Below are 13,937 nucleotides of genomic sequence, written 5' to 3'. Positions count from 1 at the left end.
GCATGTTCCTTATCTAATAGACTAACCAAAAAGCTTTTGATTTTCAAAATTCAACTTTAACAACATGTAGAATGTGCACTGTCATCTCTCCAGGTCTGGCATTAACCCTGGCACTGAGTGTGAGTCAGTGGGCTTTAAGAATTCCAGAATTCCAGAGTTAGATTTTTAAACTGTGAGTTTCAATGGGATTTTATATTTTTCAAATTAATCCATTCAAACAACACAGTTTACATATTCCAGGTAAGACTGGATAATTGAGTAAATAAATAAAATCAGATTTTGTTTCCTTAAATAAGACACTCAGCTAACAGCCAAATATGATTTCCGTCACAACTGCAAGACACAAATATTATAATTATGTGAAAGACAAGATCAGCTTCAAACTGGACCCAAACCCTGGTTCACGGACAGCTTCCTTCCTCAAACAGAAATACTTCTGACCAGGGTCAGGGTTAGACATCACAGCGCACAGTTCTGCCCACGTTCAGGCACACTGTCCTGACTCCCAGACCCTGCCCCAATCCCAAGACTTTGCCCCGCCTCTGAGACCCTGCCAATAATATGATCTTACCAATCAGCATCGTATTCTCTCACTACCTCAGCAGATATTCTCTTTCTAATGTCGGTTTCTTGCATGTTAGTCTTGGTGAAAGCAAGATGAAAGATGACCTGGTGTCTGTTGTTAGCAATGTTTAATTTATGTATCACCAGGCAATGATTTGCTACAGCTTCCTTCACAATGGATCCAGCATTTCCTGATGATAGGTATCAGACTAATTGGTCTAGAATGCCCTGTCTCCTATCTCCCACATTTCCCAAATGGTGATGTTAGTTCTGGGATTTCCAATCTATAACTGAAAGGGGGATTGACTTTGGGGTCCCTGCTCAATTGCACCAGTTGACAGTGTGAATGGTTACACTCATGTGGGCAGTTAGTATCCCACAGACCCAGCCAGAGGCCTACGTCAACAGGAAGGGTTACCATCCCATCAATGTCTGATGGGGTTACACCCACTGTAGATGGATCCTTCAGGTGGAAGTGTGGCTCCAGGAAGCAGTATATATGCTTCAGACATGCACAGCTTTCCCAGTTCCATGTACTTTCAGGCTGGATATGAGGAGTCCAGGAATTCCCACTGAGGAAATGGCTGCTCACTCTTGTGACACAAATAAACTGATGCAGATGTCAGCTCCAAGATATTCCACAGGGCAATCTGAGTGACCATTGAGCAGGTCATTGTCTCTTGATGATGTGATTCAGGTGCTGAGGCTGATTGGGTAATGCCCCTCAACATCCCCTCACAAGGTATAGCAGCCTGTACCTGCTCAGGTAAAATAAAATCATTAAAAATGAACCAGCAGCAACAACCATATTGCCAGACATACAGCCACAGTAACTGAAACCAACAGGGCAGAGAAACTGGTCAGACAACAACACATGCTGGGATACCTCAGTCCAAGACACAGACACGCACAGAGACAATCCTGCCGAGAGATAGGCCCTTGCAAGGTTCAAGTTCAGACAACTGAAAATCAGTGAGGAACCAGAACACATTAGCGAGTATAAAAGGACCATTCAACATTTCCTGACAAACAATACCACGAGATACATGGGGCAGACGTGTCTCAGTAAAACATGTGTACATTCTGGGCCAAAACCAGATACGCAGGACCCAAAGCAGACCCATCAAAGGGGTCACTATTAACAAGCTATCAAAAGCCATTAACAACATCTCAAGGTGTTCAAACCAATTAAGCCAATGCCCCTGATCGGTGAAGACCTTGTAAAAGTTGAGAAGCTGCCCAGGAAGGTATAAGAAGCCGGCCCTGGCAGGGCTCAACCTGACCCCACTCTCCCTCTGACGCGAGAGGTCCCTCTGGACACAGCAGAGACCAGAGCAGCTTGACCTCCGACCAGAGAGAGAACCAACCCGTGAAGAGAGAGGAACAGGCCAAAGAATTCAACAAACCAGCAAACGTTACCAGTCTCTGGGAAGGATTAAAGTTTAGAAAGAATTGGATAGTTCGAGATAGGGTTGTTAAAACTGTAAAGATTAGCTTTTACCGCTTTTACCGCTCACTGCTGCCACGTGCTGCATCATCCCCCACCTGACACACACAAAGGTACCTGGGGAAATACATTTCACACCTACTGGTCAGGTGGCTCTGCAGGGTCCTAGAGACAGCCTGTCTCAAACAACACAGCGTCTGCTGTTCTCTGGGGATTTGATGTGCTCTGTAGTTGGTACTCCAGGCTGGAGGAGGGGAGGGAGGAGATAGTGAAGGTTTTAACAGTGGGGCTACTGTGTAGCACAATGCCCTGGTATATGGTGAGGATATGGAGGGAGATGCTGATCTGATAACACCTAAACATATACAATGAGAATACTCACAAAGGAGACTTGGGTGTGCTACTAAAGGACTGTTTCTCGTGATCCTCACCAACAGATCCATGAAACTTTATGAAGCTCCAATATTCTGGGTCACTGCTTGACCCCTCATTCTTATCATTTCCCTGTGCACAGACAGACATTGGACTGTGGCATTGAAAGTTTTTTAAGCTCACATTGTATGGTCCTTCACATTGTTCTCTCTAAGGGAGCTAATGTCTGACTGAGAAAGTGGAAGGATTCCTCTTGCTTTGCAACATTGCACATTTATTGTAGAACAGAAAGATTGCAAGGCAGCAAACTCTTCTGCTCCAATCCCATCTCTGAAAAAAAAATCTGATAGCGGATGGACCCTAACACAGTCATATTTTCCAAGTTGTTCTCTGCAAACTGATTTCCATAGAGCTGGCAAAATTGAACGTTCTTTCTTAAAACTGTCACAGTTAGAATGGGCAGAATGATTTGCTTTGGTGCTGGAAACTTCAATGGTTCTAATTCAGAACACCGGCGGTACCGTTATAGGCCAGCAGATGGTGGTATTGGGCTATGATTTTGCCTGTCCTCGGATGCTGCCTGAATTGCTGTGCTCTTCCAGCACCACTGATCCAGAATATAGGAACATTGGTCTCAACATTGCCACTAGGTGTTCTACACTGGAACTGCAGCATCTCCAGCTGCAACAATGGGAATCATGGGAATTCATGGGACTGTTGCATTATTACCGCTGGAAGTCACCTCCCCATCCAACAAACACATGCATTTATATAATACCTTTAATCTTATAAAATCTTCTCAGTGACCTGACTTAAACGTTATTGCTCTGAGGATCCTCTGTCTGGGTCCCTTTATATTCTCACTCTGTTCCCTTGGAGCTGCTCAGTTTGTGGCTCCTTTACTCTGACATTGGAATCATCTGTTTTAATGAAGACAGATACAAAGTCATGTCCTTCAACTCCACAAGAAGATTTCCTCAATCAGCCTCTTTCTTACTTTGCCTCTCCTTTCAGAAATTAATTTTCATTTTTCAAACATTAGTTCCAAAAAACATGATTAGCCATTAAACTATTTTCATTATTTTCTGTTTGACCCTCGGTGTTTTCCTGTTCTCTCCTGTACTCTTTGTATTCATCTTGCCTCTCTATTGAACTATTGATCGTGCAGTTCCTTTTAATGTGTGATTTTTATCTGTGTCTTCAATTCCTCGCGGAAGTTCAGTATCAGAGGCTCATCCTCTCTCCCCTTGTAGCTCTGAGCCTAGTCTTGACCCAATTATCTCCATTTTAGAACCTCTCACTGTTCATTCACTGTTTTCCCAGGTAACTGACTGGGTCAGATTTCATTCCAACTCACTGGAATTACAGTCTTCTTGGTGAGCATCACTGGACACAGATTGAGGATTATTGATGTGTTGGAGAGGATGAGTCAGGTGGAAAATGAATTCATTGCCAGCCTACCTTATGAACGGAGCTGATTCATGAACCGAACAGTACGTGAGTTTAAGCGATATGGGGGGGGTGGAAGTTTCAGTGGGTGTAGCTACAGTGGGCCTCGAAACCTCCGTGCCCACTTTAATTCCAAAGCCTGAATAATATCTGCATCGAGTGACACCATGATTCATGGCTGGAATGGACTCTCATGGAAGATCTTCACATCAATCACAGCTGAAGGCTGCTCTCCTGTAGGAGCTGGGGTTTATTTCACACACGCCATTCATCTGTAACTATTCTCCACTCCCTCTGTTTGGAGTTTAAACCGGCCTTTATTGGGTCATTTAACCCTCAGACTCATCACCACCTTCTTGACCTGCAATCTTCTTCCCGACCTCTCCGCCCCCACTCCCTCTCCGGCCTATCACCCTCACCTTAACCTCCTTCCACCTATCGCATTCCCAACGCCCCTTTGGTAAAGGGATAGTCAGATCCACAAGATGAGAAGCTTATAAATAATGAAGGGTATAGATTGAGTTAATGGTAATTGTGTTTTCCTGTGGATGGGGCATTTCGAGATTATGGGGGGCATTTTAAGGTGAGAGGATACAGATTTAAAAAAGACAGTTGGGGCAATTTTTTACACAAGGTGGTTCCCATGTGGAATGAAAGTGATAGATGTGGGTACGATTACACGATTAAAAGATATTTATCGAAGTACATGAATAGGAAAGGTTTGGATGATATGGGCCAGGAGCAGGTAGGTGGGACGACTTTAGTCTGGGATTATATTTGGCATGGACTGGTTGGACTGAAGAGTGTGTTTCTGCACTGTATGACTTTATGACTCTGAGTGTCAGTGACAGATTAGTGTGAGAAAGAACTGGGTTCTATTTCCTGTGACACTGGAACTAGAACTGGGACAGGAAGAAATCAAATGACTGGGATGATCTGCACCTGAATGCTGTACAGCTCCCAGCGTAAGGGAAAATTGAGCTGCAGATAAGATTAAGCATAAGTAAACAGGGGAGGAATTCAGTAGAAAGAATAGTTGCCAAATCTTTAAAGAAGCAAGAGACTAAAGGACCTGCCTAACATTAAAACGAAACAGTATTTATGTGAATTTAGTTCAGTGTAAGAAAGGATCTGATGCATGCTGTTGTTGTGTCACCATAGCCTTACCAGACCATAGGAGCTGCTCTCTTATTAGAGAGACACGACTGGTAGCAATTTAACATAAGGGACACCACACCTCAGGCAAGGGAAGAGGTTGAGAAAGAGAATCCTTCACGGTAACCTCAAACCAGTGATGGGAATTGAGCCCACACTGTTGCCATCATACCACTTTGTAAACCAACAATCCAGTCAACTAAGCTAAACCAATTCCCTGATGCAGGTATACTACAGAGAGTATAGAAAGAAATAAATGAACTGATTGTAACTCAAAGAATAATGATTGTGTGAGATGGCAAGTATCCCTAAAAAGAACTAACATGAAGTAGTGAAAGAATCACTGGGAATGCCTACACCACCATTTAATGCAATCATGGTTCATCTCATCTCTGCCTCCATTATACTTCCCTGCCCACTCCACATAACCCGTTAACGTGTTACTAATTAAAAATCTGTCCATTGCCTCCTTAAATTAATCAGTGTCCTGGTATGCACCATACTCCAGGATAGTGAATTCCACAGATTCCGACCCTTTGAGAGATGTAATTCATCCTCATCCCTGTTTTAAATTTGCCATTCCTTTGACTAAAACTATGACTCCTCAGTCTAAACTGCCCCACAAGGGGAAACATTAATTGTACACCTACTTTATCAACCCACTTTAACATCTTGTATGCCTCAATTAGTCTCCTCTCATCCTTCTAAACTCCAGAGTATATAGGCTCAAATTGCTCAACTTCTCCTCACAAGGCAAGCTTTTTATCTCTGGAATTAATCTAGCTAACCTTCTCTGAACTACTTCCAATGCAATTACATCCTTCCTCAAGTAAGGGGACCAAGACGGCATGCAACTGATTGTGAGAAGAAGGTTATTGTAGTCAGGTGAAAAGTTCCACTCTGAGGCAGGCCCCATTGAGCATGTGCTCCTCAATTCCAAGCCCCATGAAGAGGATATGAACTGTGAATGATGTGATTATTGCAGCTTGTTTTAATCTGCAGCTTGTCCTTCTGAGGGGATGAATTCGATGGAGACGGATCAGGGCCTTGAGTTATGGGCTTCCCTGCAGCGAGCATATTGTTCTGGTGGCTTCATTTAATTTGGTTATTGTTACGAGTTTGTCACTGATGAAAAGGCTTGGATTGAGGCTGAGGTAAGTGCCTCGAATCTCCATTGTAAGTTATTGAGTTTACTCCTCAGTGTTTCTAAAGATTAGAAAACTCAAGAAACTGATATTGTTCTGATTGACTCTATGTATTGCATCACCTGGATAACATGACCTTGTCGTGTTTTACACTAAACACTGAGGACAATGAACTGTAACATTGAAACCTCCAAAGAGGCTCCATAATTCATCCATGGGTAATGGTGAGACGGTTACAATTGGTCCAACTATCTCTAGGTTAGAAAAGAGTAAAACCAGTACAAGCCCCTGATCCTGAGCACAATCAAGAAAATGTTCAGCAAAACACAGGGTGTGGGGTTTTCAGAGGCTACAGGATTGGGATTCTGATCTGCAGATCATCAGAAACAAAATCACTTTTAAAGAATGTGCTGCCAGCCCATTGAATTTAATCATCATTCAGTTAATGAGGTCTGCATTGTTGCTTTGAGTTATAAGATTTATTTTAAAGCTTTTTTATGCAATTTAGGAGACACCTGTGCCTCTCCCTAATCCAATTTACAACCTTTGCTGCTCTCCAACTCACCCTCTTATCATCATTCTCCTCATGAAACTCTTGTGAGCCTGGCTGTGAGCGAAGGAGCTGCAGAGGTGCGAGCGATGTGTCTGCAGTGAGGATGTCAGTGATGCCAGACCCAGCCTTGCACTTTCCCAACCCAGGACCTCTGACTTTGGAGTCTAAATATATGTTCAAGAAAGATACTGTGTCTGGATCCAGTCGATGCTGCAGTTCAAGATTGGAGAAAAAGGCTGGAGAAAATTGTGGTGATAGGGGTGGGTGAGTTCATGCAGGGATTTGAAAACAATGATGAAAATCTGAATGCTGAGATTTTGGGTCTGTTAGATATGTTAGATGGTCTGAATCATTTTCTCAGGGTGAAAATGTCAAATACTTGGTCACACAGGTTTAAACTGAGGGGGAACAGTTTGAGGGATATGTGTGAGGCACATTTTTTTATATACTGAGGGCAGTAGGCATCTAGAACATACCACTGGGGAAAGAATGGATTAGTTTAGAAAGGTATCAGGGTAATCACAGAAATGGGGGCCTGAAGGATCATTTCCTGTGCTATATTGTTCTGTTCTAAGTTTGGGTTTGCATTCAAATGTTGTACATTCCACTTGGAACATTCATGGGTAAATGGAGTGGGATAATTTATTTAGAGACTTTAGTGGTTAGGATTTTCATGATATTTAATTTTTGGCATTGAATTTGGAAATGTCAGAAAGATGTCATGATAGAATAATGATCTGAAATAATGAATCTCTGAATGTGCATTGCATTTCTTGTCCACACATTGGGAAAATACTGATGTTTAACTTTTCCTTTATCGAATGCCTGTACTTAGGTTTCCCAGGATAATTAACAAAATCCAGTAAAGCAATCCCTATCAATGGTATAGGATATTTTAGGACTCAACTTTAAACTCTCGGACATCATTTTGGGTAGCATTACGGGGAGGGGGTGTGGCCTTATTTTCCTCTCCAGTCTCGGTCATCAAATGCACCGGTTCTGGTGGATTTCCTCCTCCTTTCCTGGGGGGTAGCTCCCTGAGACTCCCAACCTGCACTCCATTACTCAGTATCAGCATAACCCCAGCTCTCAGCATACCAAGATCACCAAGCGAGTCTTTCCCTGGGATTCAACACACCCCACTCCAAGAAACAATCTTGCTCAGTTCTAACGGGGAGAATGAGCCATTTGGATCCAGAACTGGCTCAAAGGTAGAAGACAGAGGATAGTGGTGGAGGGTTGTTTTTCAGACTGGAGGCCTGTGACTAGTGGAGTGCCACAAGGATCAGTGTTGCATCCACTACTTTTCATCATTTATATAAATGATTTGGATGTGAGCATAAGAGGTATAGTTAGTAAGTTGGAGATGACACCAACATTGGAGGTGGAAGGGACAGCGAAGAAGGTTACCTCAGATTACAATGGGATCTTGATCAGATGGGCCAATGGGCTGAGAAGTGACAGATGGAGTTTAATTTGGATCTGCATCTTGGGAAAGCAAATCTTAGCAGGACTTATACACTTAATGGTAAGGTCCTAAGGAGTGTTGCCGAAAAAAGAGACTTTGGAGTGCAGGTTCATAGCTCCTTGAAAGTGGAGTCGCAGGTAGATAGGATAGTGAAGAAGCATTTGGTATGCTTTCCTTTATTGGTCAGAGTATTGAGTACAGGATTTGGGAGGTCATGTCGTGACTGTACAGGACATTTGTTAGGCTGCTGTTGGACTATTGTGCTCAATTCTGGTCTCCTTCCTGTCAGAAGGATGTTGTGAATCTTGAGTGGGTTCAGAGGAGATTTGCAGAGATGTTGCCGGGATTGGAGGATTTGAGCGACAGGGAGAGGCTGAATAGGCTGGGGCTTTTTTCCCTGGAGCTTCGGAGGCTGAGGGGTGACCTTATAGAGATTTATAAAATCATGAGGGGCATGGATAGGATAAATAGGCAAAGTCTTTCCCTGGGTTGGGAGAAGTCAGAACTAGAGGGCATAGGTTTGGAGTGAGAGGGGAATAATGTAAGAGACCTGAGGGGCAGCTTTTTCATGCAGAGGATGGTGCATGCGTGGAATGAGCTGCAATTGTACAAGTGTGGAGGCTTGTACAATTGCAACATTTAAAAGGCATCTGGATGGTTATGCGAATCAGAAGGGTTTGGAGGGATTTTGGGCTGGGTGCTGGCAGGTGGGATGAAATTGGATTAGGATATCTGGTCAGCATGGACAATTTGGACCGAAGGGTCTGTTTCTGTGTTATACATCTCTATGACTCTATACAGTAAATACCGCTTGTTAGCTTTTCAATCCCCTCACTCTCAGCTGAACTGAAGTATTCATGCTCGTCGGCTTGTTCTGAGGCCGGACCCCAGCCCCTAACACAGAATCAGCGACGTTCTCATTCTCCAGGATTTCTCCTGAATCAAACACTGAGCTGCCTGTTAATTCCTGAATTTTGTCCCTGAGTTTGGTGGAATAGCATAGAGTGATCCAACTCGTATCGAGTCCCCAACACAGATTCTGTGTATTCAGCTGCCTTCCTGCAGTGCACACAGTTACAGCATTGCTAAAATAGAGTTGGCTTCAGTTACTGACTGTCTCCCATGATCCCCATCTTTTCTAACCAACCTTCAAACTCCTTCAGTGACTCTCACATTATTCTGAGTGACTGATTGAAAATCTCACAACATTCCCCTTTCCTAATACTGGACAGAATTAATGTTTTGAACATTTAGAAACTGTCAATTGTAGCATCCTTAAAACTGAGTGTACCCTGAAGGTTACATTCTCCTGAATTCTGGATACAAGTACAAATTAAATGCAACAACTCGTAATGGATTCCAGCGCAGAGTCCTCATTCTGAGGGAATAAGTTTCCTTCTATTTTCAACATTCATTTTCAATCTGCAATCCCTCTCAGGCTGAATCTTATGTTTATTGGCTAAGGGTCAGTTTCATTGAGTCTCATGGAGGGTTTCCCTCTTTGAAGCTGAGTGAGATCTCTTGTCCTGGGGCAGGGCAGAAAAGGGAAATCTGGCACCTCCCCTTTGCAGACAGGGGCCTGGAGTTCCTGGTGGTGGGAAGGTGCAGAGTTGGGATGTTAACCACCCCCAGCACTGGCAATGGAAACTATGATACCGGACCCTGCCAGCCCACTCCAATGTTGCCAACCAGGTCAGTGGACTCTCTGCCATCTGGAGGAATGCTCAGCAGTGTAGGAGAGAGGACAATGGTCTTCTCCACCCTGCCAGGGTAAGTGCCACCATCTTCTCTCCTGGAACAGATACTCCTTCTCAACCCCGTACCCATTTCCCACCAAGGCTCATACACTCACCGTACATCACGTAACATCTCCCTCAATCACCATCACCCACCCCATCCCCTGACACCACTAGCCCTGCAAACCCTCAGTGCTACCAACTCACTAGCTCAGGGAACCTCTGCACCTGCACCAAAAGTAGCAGCTGTGTCACTCACTTTCATCTCAGATGTCAGAGGTCTGCACCTGTAGACATGGAATGCATGTGGCCAGTGGAGACTATGAAACATGGACGATGCCAAAGGATTCTTGAATCTGATGCCCAATGTGAAGCTTGCCAGGTACTCACTCTCCATGTTCTGAATTTTCAGTATCTTGTTTGCTCCTGGCAGGTAGTAGGATGGGAAGCTGCATATTAATGAGGCAAGGTGTGCAGTTAACAAAGATTATTCCTCCTTAATAAGCAATTTACTATGACCCAGGGAAAAACTCCCCTTATTGCCCAGAACGTAACTTAAAGTTGCAGAGAGTTGTTCCTGATATCGAGGTAGGCCTTGCTGGACCTCTCACATGTTTCTGCCACATTTCTCACCATATCCCATGTGGGTCAGGCCCTGACAAGATTCTGCCCTTCTCCATTATCCATTGTCTGTACATTTGAGCTTGAACAAGAATCAATCATTGTGTAACTTTACAATCCCTACAGCAATGACCTGTTAAATTCCTAAGAACCTATCACTGAGTCACATGATCTCCAGAGAATGCGATCCAAAGTTGACAAGCATCGATGTGCTGTGGTCTGTCATTGTGAGAAATTTGTTGCTGTCAATGTGGTCACCGCACAGCGACATGGACTGCAGTGACTGTCCACATCTGGATTGACAGCTGTGTGTGGATAAAGCTTGGGGAGAACAGGAAACACAACGTCACCCACAGCTTTCAAGTCTGATTGAGTTTTTTGGGGAAGTAACAAAGAGGATTGATGAGGGCAGAGCGTTAGATGTGATCTATATGGACTTCAGTAAGGCATTCAACAAGCTTCTCCATGGGAGACTGATTAGGAAGGTTAGATCTTACGGAATACAGGGAGAATGAGCTATTTGGATACAGAACTGGCTCAAAGGTAGAAGACAGAGGGTGGTGGTGGAAAGTTGTTTTTCAGACTGGAGGCCTGTGACCAGTGGAATACCACAAGGATCGGTGATGAGTCCTCTACTTTTTGTCATTTACAAAAATTATTTGGATGCGAGCATAAGAGTACAGTTAGTAAGTTTGCAGATGACACCAAAATTGGAGGTGTAGTGGACAGCGAAGAGGGTTACCTCAGATTACAAAAGGATCTTGACCAGATGGTCCAATGGGCAGAGAAGTTGCAGATGGAGTTTAATTCAGATAAATGTGAGGTGCTGCATTTTGGGAAAGCAAATCTTAGCACGACCTATACACTTGATGGTAAGGTCCTCAGGAGTGTTGCTGAACAAAGAGACCTTGGAGTGCAGGTTCATAGCTCTTTGAAAGTGGAGTCACAGGCAGATAGGATAGTGAAGAAAGCGTTTGGTATGTTTTCCTTTATTGGTCAGAGTATTGAGTACAGGAGTTGGGAGGTTATGTTGTGGCTGTACAGGACATTGGTTAGGCCACTGTTGGAATATTGCGCGCAGTTCTGGTCTCCATTCTATCGGAATATGAATATGAATGGTATATGAATAAGAAGTATTTGGAGGGATATGGGCCGGGTGCTGGCAGGTGGGACTAGATTGGGTTGGGATGTCTGGTTGGCATGGGTGGGTTGGACTGAGAGGTCTGTTTCCATGCTGTACATCTCTATGACTCTATGACTCTATAATTGCTGTTTTTATGATGACAACCTGTTATAATCCAATTCTCTTGAACTGCAGATGATGTTGCTGTGGATTATGAAGTGGAGAAACCTGAGCAGGAAACAAAGAAACAGCCTGAAAGGACCTTTGATACAATTGATCTTACTCAGAATGGCTTCTGTTCCAATGGTTGGTATTATTATGGTTATTGTTATCAGATCATCCCAAAGAAAAGGACATGAATAGATGCTGAGGTAAATCTCTGGAATCTCCATTGGGTTTGTTCCTCAGGGTTTTCACCTTGACCAAATACTGCATCCAATCTCAAGGAAACTTTTATTAGGTTACTAAAACAAAACTGTTCACAGTCCTTCAGATGTGTCCTTGTAGCAAGATTGCCCTAAATCCCCAAACAAAGACGAACAAGCCACATATCCCCCTATTTTATTTCTGGATCTCAATGTTAATTTTCTGTGATTTGTGTTTATAGATACATCCCTCTGCATTTCACATTTAAAATCTCTTTCCTTAAAAATCATCTTTACTATTCCTCCTCATAGTGGATAATTTCATATTTTCCTACCTTGTACTCCATCCGTTATCATCTTGCATATTCACTGAATCAACTTATATCTGTTTGTAATCTTTTCTCATTGTTCGTGCCCAAGCAGATACCAAATTGGGTATTGCTGAGCAGGTCGTTTCTCAGCGGGTGTCATTTGATCTCACCACTTGGATCAAGTTTCTACACTTCGCTGATGACTGAGGAAAATTCTGATGGAACAAGAATTGACTGGAATTCCTGGAAACTGTGGTTGGAAATCCTCTTTTTGATCAAGCTGCTTTAGGGCCAATACATTGATCCTCTCCCTCTTGAACCTTTGATCCTTGTTGTGTCTTGATGTTCAGCTGACTTTCCAGGTACAAAAGCTTGGACAAGCGCAATCAGAGAAGTATTGGATGAGGTTACAGGGATGGAAGTGGTCGGGTTCATAAAGGAGCAATGTGAGGTTGGAAACTCTGCTCAAGATCAAGGAGGATGACAGGGTTACAAACAGCTTAGTTCAGCATCAGACAGCACCAGGAGCAATGGAGACCTGGTAGGAAATGCAATTCTAGTTAAGGAACTTAGATGATGATGGCTGTCATATTTAGTTTTAATTACAACGATGCAATGTGATTAAAGTACCTGATATATAAATAACATTTATTTAGAATTTGTATTTGAATTACTGGCATATGGGATTGTCTGTGTGTATGAATTAGTGGCATATGGGATTGTCTATATATCTGAGGAGATTTAATGCTTAACTTGTTTGGTTTTGTGAAGCCACTTTTTTTTACCTGAAATGTCACAGGGAATTCCTGGGGTATTCATGGGGATTCGTATGCATTGGCAGAGCTTTAAAAGTGGACACAGTAAATTTTGAAGAGAATTATCTTGTTTTCAGTTAGGAGAATCAAGAATTCATTTTTTTTAAAATTGCTTGGGAGAAAAACTCACAGCTTGGAAAGTATTGTTTTAAATCTAGCTCACAGAATTCCTTGCTGAAGTTCAATGTATGAAATGGTTTCTCCTCGAAAAAAAGTTAGGAAATATGTTATCTTAGTGTAAGGGTTTTAGTCTGAAACTTTCAGAACAGAAATGTTTGGCTAGAGACCTGAAAGGGATATTTGAAGCTGAGAAAGTCTAACCTCAATTGCATGACTAACCAAAGAAGGGGCTAGCAAATTCTCAATGCCAGAGTTGGAAAAAAGCCAGTTAAGATAAACCTATTGATGTAATAGAGAAACAAACTCTCTCTGGAGTATTATATTAACATAGGAGTAGATGAACAAAAAACAAAGAACAATACAGCACAGGAACAGACCCTTCGGCCCTCCAAGCTTGCACTGCCACATTTTGCCCTCCCATGCGAAAACTATCTTCACTTACAGAATCCTTGTCCCTCTATTCCCATCCTGTTCATGTATTCATCCAGCTATTGTATCTGCTTCCTCTGGCAACGTAAGCCAGGTAGTCACCACCCTTCGCTCCTTGCACCTTGCACCTTCTCTCCTTGCACCTTGAACCTGTGCCCCTGAGTAATTTATTCCTCAACCCTTGGAAAAAGCCTCATACTTTCCACACCATCCATGTCATTCACAATCTTATAAACTTCTATCAGATCGCCCCTCAACCTTCTG

Source organism: Chiloscyllium plagiosum, unplaced genomic scaffold, assembly GCF_037043375.1.
Source record: "Chiloscyllium plagiosum isolate Xiang-an unplaced genomic scaffold, Cpla_swu_hap1 HiC_scaffold_23, whole genome shotgun sequence".
NCBI classification, from domain to species: Eukaryota; Metazoa; Chordata; class Chondrichthyes; order Orectolobiformes; family Hemiscylliidae; genus Chiloscyllium; species Chiloscyllium plagiosum.
Note: the sequence above shows the minus strand (reverse complement) of the source record.